The sequence below is a fragment of the Battus philenor genome, unplaced genomic scaffold, assembly GCF_028537555.1.
Source record: "Battus philenor isolate CCGP_79_NKW_IND1 unplaced genomic scaffold, ilBatPhil1.0.hap1 SCAF_2, whole genome shotgun sequence".
NCBI classification, from domain to species: domain Eukaryota; kingdom Metazoa; phylum Arthropoda; class Insecta; order Lepidoptera; family Papilionidae; genus Battus; species Battus philenor.
In genome coordinates, this window is record NW_027181682.1 from 918,043 (window position 1) to 928,689 (window position 10,647).

A 10,647-nucleotide genomic window follows, 5' to 3' on the forward strand; every position below is an offset into this window, starting at 1 on the left:
TTAAATACATAAAGAGAAAACCTAAGGAATAATGTTTCATGAAACTTTTATATGAAAAAGAGATTTCTTTTACGGTAGGAAAAAATTTATTACTGTCATGGCAAGAAATAATTGTATCTCGGTTGAGGCGAAGGTTTCGCGTCGCCCGAGTGTAATAAAATTTCAGACTAGCTCCAACCTGTGGTTTTACGTGCTTTTCGAAATTTAAATTTCTATTGATATATCTTAGGCAAATGTTTATGATTTCACAAAGAGTTCGAATAAGAAATAAGGAGATCAGTATATGATAGTAAAACAGGCCAGTGGATTGGCAAGTTGAAGTGACAGTGGGCAGACACCACAACGTTTCTAGAGTAGAGACCACAGACTTGTAAGCCCAGTGTTGGACATCCGTCCGCGTAGTCGACAGATGACTTTGTTAAAGCCTTCTAGAACACTGGATAAATACCAGCCGGTCCTATTGGAAATCTATAGTGGAGGTTCAAGTCCAACAGTGGACTTCTGTGACAGTTATGACAATGACAAAACAGATAACTGACAATACCTGAAATACATTTTAGATATATATACGACGGATCAATCAAGTAGTATAAATATAAACAGTATCTTTTACTTTACCAAATAACACGCACAATTTATTTGACCAATAAAATTATAAAAAAATATATACTTTACGTAAGTTCATTTATCAGCTAAAATTTTTAAAGCTGTAACACCTACTTCCATTCACCATGTATAAATTGATTATTATGAAATCACTGATTTATAGAAACGATTTAGCCTATAGAATCCCATTGCACGACAAGCCTCCCTCCTATCTTAAGGTGATATACCGTAATCAACACCCTTGGCAAGCGGATTAGTGATAATAGTGTGGTATTATGATATGCAGAGATCGTTGCTGCTCATCTTCTAGAAACTGTCTAAGCAGTGGCAAGCCTATATAATTAACCCGACCTACATTCGCAAGTGTGAATCGTCTATCATTGCGCTATCACTGCTTGTAGATTGATATAAGTGAGCTATACATTCACCACTAATTTGTTTTTTGTTTAAAATTATTAGTTAATTTGGCTTCATGCAGCTTCGTTGAAATTAAACTCGCAGAAATAGGAGGTCCGCGAGCTAAAGATTTTAATCTGGCAGATCATATCCCAGTTACAAAAAAGACGTAAGCACGAAGAGGAACTTTACCCTTGTAGGTGTATTGTAGCGAGGACTACTCAACGGTAGGGAGCCAATCGGGCAGCTGCCAGTGACTTGAGTCTTAGTGTGATGCGTGTGCGTTGGATTGAAACAGGAAATTCATTGAAATTCCACTTTAAGAGCTGCGACAAGTGCCTAATTACATTCACCACTTTAAAGCTTTTATAACCAATTACGCTATCACTGTGATTGTATAATACCGAGTGTTATTCTAACTCAACATCAAGACTAAAAAAATACTTTGACAGCGGTAGAATTCGTAGAATGGGTGCAATAGTTTTAAAATCATCCAACGTGTGCATTCGAATGGAGTTCAAAGCATTCAAATGCTACACGTATTCAAACGCATAACATAATTTGCTACGACCCACTTCGTTGCGCAATTGCTGGCTTTTATTTAAATCTACATTGTATTTTATTGTTTTTAGTTGCGGCAGATGGCACACGGTTAAGCGAGTGTTACGGTCCGCTGAGTTATATTTAAACAACAATGTTGACTGAAACAACTAAACAATAGGAAAACCATAAAGTAAAGTAGGTTCTGTTTTCAGTCTCTAAAAGAACCACCATCTGATAAACATATTTATTATTATTGTTTATTTAAAAGCGAATATATTACATATCCATTTTAATTATGGACATATTATTTCTGGGGTCATAAACGAACGGTTTAAATCCGCGAATTCATATTCATGGTGCGTTTATCTGAGTACGGGCTGTAAACGTTTTACAATGGGCGCCAAGTTACGGCCAAGTAAACATGTCGCTACGATTAACTGCTACGTCGTAGCGTCGTAAACGCAAGCTACGAGCCAAATCTTTATTGCTTGTCATACTTCCGGTGCGTCTGTTTACCTATATCTATAACACGCAATGAAATTATACATTTATCATTACTATACTTACTCTAAATAGAAAGAAGAAGCAGTACAAACAAAGCGGTCTTATCGCAAACGGATATTTATTAATTTAATTTAATTCTTAACATTTTTTTATTTAATTATAATTATATTACATGCACTATTACGCGCATTATTATTACTACTTCAGAGAAGCAATTATCTGAGATGCGTTAATGAAATAAATCTAATAAAATGTTAATTTAAAAAAAATAAACTACTGAGCTAGCTCAAATCTGAAAAAAAAACCATCAATAACTCTTACTGGATATTTTTTGTGATCATTGTCAATAACGTTCTAAATGTACTAATTAGAACTTCATTACCAAACTGAATTGTTATTTAAACAATTTATCTGTAGATCTATTTCATTTTTTCACTATCCTTCGTTTTGGACGCCTCTCGTTCCGCTCTGCCATATGTGGGGCAGAGAATTTACAAATCGTGTAAAGGTTTCTCATTTTATTCTTTTATTTCACATATTTATCCTTCACAATCTCTTATACGACAATGTCCTTCTGTCCACAATCATCACATTCAAATCGTCTCCCGTGTATCACTTTCCTTTCATCATCTCCATTCCAAGACACACAATTTGCTGCATTATCATAGTATTGACGCAATTTTTCGATTTATTATCTTTTTTTATGTGCTAAACCTGCATTTATTATCCGATGTTTTAGTTTTTAAACACCTTTTCTTACATTGCATAGAAAATCTTTTGGGTAGACACAAGATAGCGTGCCTTCTAGGAGAAGGACAGGCTGGGATTCATACGTCTTCGGTACCTTTGGGCTGCCGAATCTCCTACAGAAGTCGAGGGAAGCTGTGTCTCCTACGGTATCTTCGCTGTACCACAGTATCACGACATCACTTCGCCTTTACCTTCTCGGGCTTGCAATGGACAACAAAGGCTTCCACTTTCATCGTCCGCGAACTCGAAGTCGTTTTATTCGCCTCTTATGCTAGGCAGTGAACATCTTAGCCGTATTCTAGTGAACCCGGGCTATAGAGTTGAGTTTTCATATATTTACCATTAAAATTTCACAAAACTGTAATATCTGTAAATATTATGTACTCCTCTATATATTTTTTGCATCAGGTAACAAAAATTCGATATATTGTTTACATGTAAAATAATACAAAATTTTATAGAGTACCTTAAAATAATCTAATAATTAATAAATGACATAGTGAATCAAAAAACATGTTATTCAAAAATGACTGAATTATTTTTAAAATCATACAAAATATAGAAAAATCATATCTATCCAAAAGACGATTTAGCTTCCAACGTGAGGTATTACGTACGGTACTCAATTTGGATTGTTCGTAGCAAACGCGAAATCATGTAGACGATGCTACGCCGTAGAGGATAAGCGCATTACAAAATTGAGACTACAATGTATTTCACATTTTATGACCATGCAATAACGTATGTAGTTTAAATATGGAACAAGCACGCTTTTAACATACTTATATATACAGGCCATATACTATGTAGGTGAATTCATCATTATCATTGGCTTCCCTCAAAGATCACCTTGATGATCTGTCTCGTACTTAGATTCAGCGATATCCCGCAAACTAATGGAGGCCTAGCTACGCCTCCTTTCGACTTTTCAACTCTAACTGGCGTCTGCTGCACGAACAATGTGTTTCGTCAAATGCCACTGCAGACGAAAAATATGAGCTGTATCGATGATCTTTGATTCTTCTACGGATTTCCTAAAACTTAATTTACCTTTAATTATATACTTTACTTACTATTTTACTTACTACTTTTTATTTTACTTTATACTTAATTTACCTATAATTATAGATTTGAAATTTGCGACCTTAATTTCGTATTCGTAGAAAGGTATTAAAAATAAAAGTTAATTTATAAAATTTATAAAAACCGTCGCAATCTCAAAATAAATTCACGTACTTAAACGTTAAGATTTAAATGAAGGCTTTAGTTAATGTGATCACGTAGACTGAATGTTATTAAACCGCGAGGCAGTTCGTCGCGGCGGGTGCAAGGGGTAGATGCTTGGAGTTGGTGCGGGGACGCGACCAATTATCGACAGCAGCGGCTTTTAGCGGAACTTAATTAACGAGCTTCCCGCGGCTTCAAGCTAATGTATTTCCAGCTATTAAGGCTGCTTAAAAGCACTGGCTGTAAACGTTGCGCTATTAAGGAAAGAGGGCGCGCTATTCAGCTGTAAAAGTGTAAAATGAATACGCGTACCTAATTGCATGAATTCATATTATTTTTATAAAATATTAAGTTAAATAAAACGGGTAATTTTTGAAATATAATGCACTAGGATTGCAATGCTTTCGAAAGTTATATTATCATTTAAATTCCTTTACTTAAAAGGTTTTTTATAAGTTTTTATCTAATGAACTTCAAAAATTTATTACGTGTTGTTAAAGATACATTTCTGATACTATTGCAAATGTCTAGAGGTCGATAATATCCGCAGAAGCCTTAAGGTTCTGGGGTAGCTGGACGGGCATGGAGAGCACAGTACATTCACCCACAAGGTTGTAAGATTTTGAATACAGGCCGTTAAACCTTTTTTTCGTAAATATATTGAGGATGTCTATTCCTAGCAGCTGAAATGATGAAAGGTTGGAGTCAATAACGTGCACATTTGCCCACAAAAAGTTACTAATTTTATGAAGCTATAGATAATTGTGGCAAGCTTTGGGGGAAATCTAAGCCTTGCATTACGCGTCTATCGCTTGACATGATGATCATGTTAGATTCACGGAAAAATCCGTGAAGGCTTTAATTAATCTAGTCTTAATATGTTACAATATAAAAAATGGTTCAAACACTAAAAAATTTTAAAAATCTATAGCTTTAATCTACTGAGTATGATGTTCCATAATTTATACAAATTATATCAACACTAATAGAAAAGAAAGAAAGAATTCTTTTGTGAGTTTAAAATATTACAAAAGTACTAATAGTAAAAACTTGTGCAGTTACGTAATATTATTATTAAGACCATAAAAAATTATAAAAATATTTGGAAGGCTTTGGAGTGTGTTCCACTTGTTATGCAAGATGTGAACTGTTGCCGATGTTCGTTTGGGAAGGCTCTGCGGCGAGAGATTCCTAATTGATAAACCTTCGCGCGTGACTTTTCCCTCGCAGTCATTCATTTCACGGATTACTAATAACACGAGACCTCGTATATTTGTTTGGCGCGGAGAAGCGATATAAGACTTTGGCGACATTGTTTCGTAATACAAACTAATATATATTCTTTTTATTTGCAAAACGTTATGTTGTTTGACTTACAAATAACGCTGGTACGAGGAATCCGCTTCGCTTTTATTGGCGTATAATGTTTGACAGCTAGAGACAAGTGCATCAAATACATTTTAAAAGTGTTTTGTATGATTCTCCGATTTCTTTTGTCGTTTTAAGCACTCGATTTTAATATCCCATCTAGATAACTTTTTTATTCTCTTTTTGATATTTTTGTGTATAAATATGATATTTATTTGAATTCTTAAATATTCAATACGAATTAATATGAAATAAACCGTCAACTCTAATTATCTCATGAAATAAACCTCAAATAATTATCCTGATAAATAACAAACAAAGCCTTATTCAGTTTGTCTAAACAACATGAAGCTCGACTTGGAAATTAATAAAAAAGCAACTGCTGAACATTTTTGGCGTTCAACGTGTCCTAATGGATATAAAACTTCCTTATAGATTCCCATTAGGTTGTTTATAATATATTAATAAATTGTTAAATTTAGTGACTGTGATCAAAAAGCTAAGTCAATTTGTATGTAAAATTTAATTTCTTTATTTATACTTCAAAATTAATTTCATCCACTTCAAAGTAATTTTCGTTTAATAAAAATCAATTTTTCCGACGTTTTTTCCAGTCCTCCTAATAGTCGGAATAGTCTTTTTCTGATATAGCCTTCAGGCCTACTTCGATACGGTTTATATCTCCTCAATTATGTCAAAACGGCGTCTCTGCATTGGCCTTTTGAGATTGTATAATAGTCAGAAATATATAACCAAATTAGGTAAATACAGTGGTCGCGGAACGACATGAGCCGAGTCTTTGACCAACAATCCATACTTAATGCGCTTGAAACACCAAGACATCTTTCTTCTGGTTTCAGCTGAGTCAAATGATATTCCAACTCTTAACAAACATTGGCCAATGTTATAGACAGTTCTACGTGACTTAGAAAAAAAATACTTGCCATCCTAATGCCCGGAAGTTTTAAATGACAATATAACATCTCTGTTTGACAATAATTGATCAAGAAGATAGCATATCCTGTACGTATAGAAAAAAATATATGGAGTGGACAAAAAAATAAGTTTAACATTGGCCTTATAACAATAGAGACCTATTGCGTCAAATGCTTGTTCTGAACTAACTGTAATATGCTTGGAAAAAAAGAATTTTCCTACCAATTTTACCATTTTTACATTCCATACCAAACATTCGCTTGATTAATAGATATATAAAATAAGTCGAAAAAATAACACTGCGAGTATTACACATATTTTTTAAGATTTATTTTCATTTATATGAATGTTTTAAATACTTGTTTATTCATATCTATAATGATATTTGTGTAGGCGACCGCGGAGATTCGGAAGGGACTTATGTTCCGCCGATAGACTTAACGACCTCTCGCGATATAAGTCAAGAGGCTTAATTGCCTCTCAGACAATGTTCCTTCTACGTGATGTCATTACGCTAAGACCGCTTCAGTTTGAACGAACCCTTAGTTTATCCAGAATTAAAGACATTGTTATCGTAAAGATTTGGAATAATTCTTGGCAACTTCTAACTTATTTATTCACTTAGAATAGTTTACAATGGCCACGTCTATTACGTACACTATCTTAAGTTAGATTATTATAACTCGGAGAATTGCTCATCTAAAATGGCAGTGATTAAGGCATTTCGCTTTTTTTTTTAATGGCCCCCGCTATTGGGGGCCTCTCGTACCCCTATCTTTCGTGGGACATGGACTTTACGGGCATTTTATTTTTTCACATAGTTATTTATTATTTCCATTCCCTCCTTTCGTTCTTCACATATTCTTTCAATCTATTCTCTCATGCCACATTTCTGCTATCTTTCCCTTTTACTCTGTGACCTTTCATTCCTCCCTCATTACATGTTACATTTTATCTTTATTTCTTTTCGTTTACATTTTTTATCACATTTTGAGTTACATTTTATCACATTTTTTCTTATTGTCTATTTAAAATTTTTCTTATTTTCTTTAATTTTTATTTTTTTTTGTATCACTTTTTTAATTATTTTCTTGCAGTATGAGAGGAATTCTTCCCTAGTATCCTTTCCGCCTATCAGGGAGGCTATTGACTCCTCCCTGATTTTAACACCAGACCGGCACTCGATCTCGAGCCGGAGTCCCTCGAATGCGGGACACTGGGCCACATCGCAGGGCATTTCGCTTCACGACCACGTGCTGGTAGATGCGGCGTGGATAGGCCCCCACCAGGTAAACCGAAGACATAATTAAGGTTGCTTTGGGGACGCCTGTACCTCGCAGTGGACGTCGATCTGCTGATAATGATGATGAATTAGCTGCAACTAAGTACCTGTTAAGTTAATATTATAATCATACTTAGTAGTTATAAAGGCTTACTTCTTAGTAGTAGTTACTAAGATTACTTGGAACGTAGCTCGAATAATTGATTATCTGAAGTGGCAGTGGGTGGACCACAAAGTTCAACCGATGGCTGTGGGGGCCGAGTGGCAACCACGAGGCGGTTTTGGATTGCTTACGTTTAAATGTTATGAGTGACATCTGCTAAAGTTATTGCTTTTAAGTTACTTCTCACATTGTAATATTAGATTATTTTATTAAATAATCAAATTCAACAATGCATGGTGTTTTACTAGAAATTACACAATACTTTTTTCACTATTGTAATTTAGTCGATTTTCGAACCAAAAGATGTAAGCATGTATATATATTTCAAGTTCTCAGTCTATTAAAACAAATAAAACTTCGAAAAGTGGATTTAAGCACTCGATTTTAATATCCCATCTAGATAACTTTTTTATTCTCTTTTTGATAGTTTCGTATATAAATATTATATCTATTTTAATTCTTAAATATTCAATTTGAATTAATATTAAATAAACCGTCAACTACTCTTATATTATGAAATAAACCTCAAATAATTATCATGATAAAAAAACAAACAAAGCCTTATTTAGTTTGAAGCTTTCGTAAAACACTTCCGTAAAAGCTCTTCACGTGAGCTGATCTCAAGAGTCTCAGGCCTCGACACCGCTTAAAGCTCGTGCTCTGCGATGCAATATCTCTCGAATTAAGCCTTAACTTGCGAAGGCTTACAGTGACGACGCGAAGCTCGCGGAGTTAGTAACAAGACTATGAATGCATTTTACAAAGAATATATATGTATGTAAATGGCATTTTCGCGTTGTGAAATCGCGTAACTCTAGAAAATTTATTGTTGTAGGCTAGACACATAATTTATTTGAAAGGACCTATTTTTGGACTTTTCAGTCTCCGCTGTCATGCGTATGGTAGGGATGTTACCACTTAAGTATTTTTTTTTATTTAACGGAATCAGGCGTTACCTTGCAGAAGTCCATCCTAAGTAAGAAAAGGACCAATATTTAGCCACTTCCGCACACGCAGTAGTAGTCGTGCAACAAAGTGCACCGCCCGCCAGCCCGCTGATAAATGCGTATACGGCAAACAATGCGAATCACACAACCGCCACCGCCAAATCACGAGTGCTGCGTGTGCGGAAGTGGCTAAATATTGGTCCTTTCCTTACTTTTTTTTCATTTTATACTTTTATTTCACTTTCTCCTTTCATCTTTCGCAATCTCTTTAAGTCAATATCCATCTGTCCTTTACAATCTCTATCTCTCTTCAAATTCAAATAATCTTCCATGCCTTAACTTCTTTCCCTCATCTTCGATTCTAGACCACAGTTTCAGTTTTAAGTCTATTTTTATATTATTTACATACAATACTTGATGTCGTTTTATTTATATTTTTTGTCGTATACAAATATAACTAGTTTATTATCTTTATTTATTTACTATACCTATATTGTTTTCATTATGACTACCTTTGGATCTTGATCTACGCATTTCTGAGTGTTATTTTTTTCTATTGTACATTTTACTACTTTTTTGGAGAATTCTAGAAATGAAGGATGATATTTTTCACATCTAATAGATTCAGGCGTTACCTCGCGGAAGTCCATCCTAACTAAGATAGGGACTAATATATAGCTACTTCCACTATGCAGCAGTAGTCGTGCAATCAAGTGCACCGCCTGCCAGCCCGCTGATAAATGCGCGTGCGGTAAGCAATGCGAAACACGACTACCACCGTTAATCTACTCTCTATACGTGTTTCACCCCTCCATGGGGCATCCTCAGGATGTTAGATCGACCAGTGCCAAACACCGAGTGACTGTCACCGCTTTGCCATTTATATGCTACCTCCCTCACACACTACCACTCAAAGTCAGCGTACTCATAAGTTATATGCGATGTTACGTAGTAGATGACCTAACTTAGGCGTACAACAAAAAAATTCGCTCACGTGATTGGTCACGTGACTTTGAGTAGTAGTGTGGGGGGGATATGAATACGTATTAAATTTATTAATTAATAAATAGTTTTGGCTATCCGGTCATGTAACCAACCGAAATCAATTTTCAATTCAACTGCCAGCGACTCCGTGGCGCAACGGTAGCGCGTCTGACTCCAGATCAGAAGGTTGCGTGTTCAAATCACGTCGGGGTCAAGCAATGTTTTGAATAAATTTTGATTCCACAAAAAAAAATTATATTTATATATATTTCAAGCTACAGGAAAGACTAAAAATTTCTTAAAATGTAACAATTTTATTTTTGAAAACCAGATTCCGGAGTAGAGGTCTAAGGAATGGTGGCCATATATAACTTAATAATATGCAAATTATGACATTTGAACATTCTTTTCGTGTAAAACAACATCTGTGCTGGTATATGGCTTCTTTTTCTTCTCTTCTTTTTCTAAGCTTTAAAGTTTCTTGGGCTCAATTCCCACCAGGTGGAGCAGAAGGCGTTCACAATTGGACGCTATTCAGTTTAATATTAAGCCTCTTGTTTTGACTCCATCTACGTCTTCTCTATTTGTACCGTTTCTGTGATTATCGTTTACCATCAGGAGTTCTAAAATCGACCACGCTTGCACTAACTGTAAGAGATTTGCCCCGGACTGTGATATGAGTATCTTCAAACGCATTGCCTGTCCAACTCTATTTACAGCATTTGGTCGATTTTCTGATCCATTTCCGGTAGATGGCGCTGATAGTCAATAGCCTACGCCTTTCACGCTGGTAATACAAAATGGAACAGCTTGGTTGGGTCAGGAATTATTAAAGAAAAGACAACTAATACCCGTTATTTATTTTTTAAGGATAATTTTAGTAATTTATCAATTACTACATGTATAATTAGTAGATGGAATAATTTTGTAGGGTAGAATTA

At 35.0% G+C, this 10,647-nt stretch overlaps 1 non-coding gene across 1 annotated transcript; it reads left to right on the forward strand.

The window, feature by feature from the left end:
• The first annotated feature begins 9,848 nt into the window (after nucleotides 1–9,848).
• Nucleotides 9,849–9,920, forward strand: TRNAW-CCA (transfer RNA tryptophan (anticodon CCA)). Its single transcript has one exon. It is a non-coding gene; the product is annotated as a tRNA-Trp (tRNA).
• The last annotated feature ends 727 nt before the right edge of the window (nucleotides 9,921–10,647 follow it).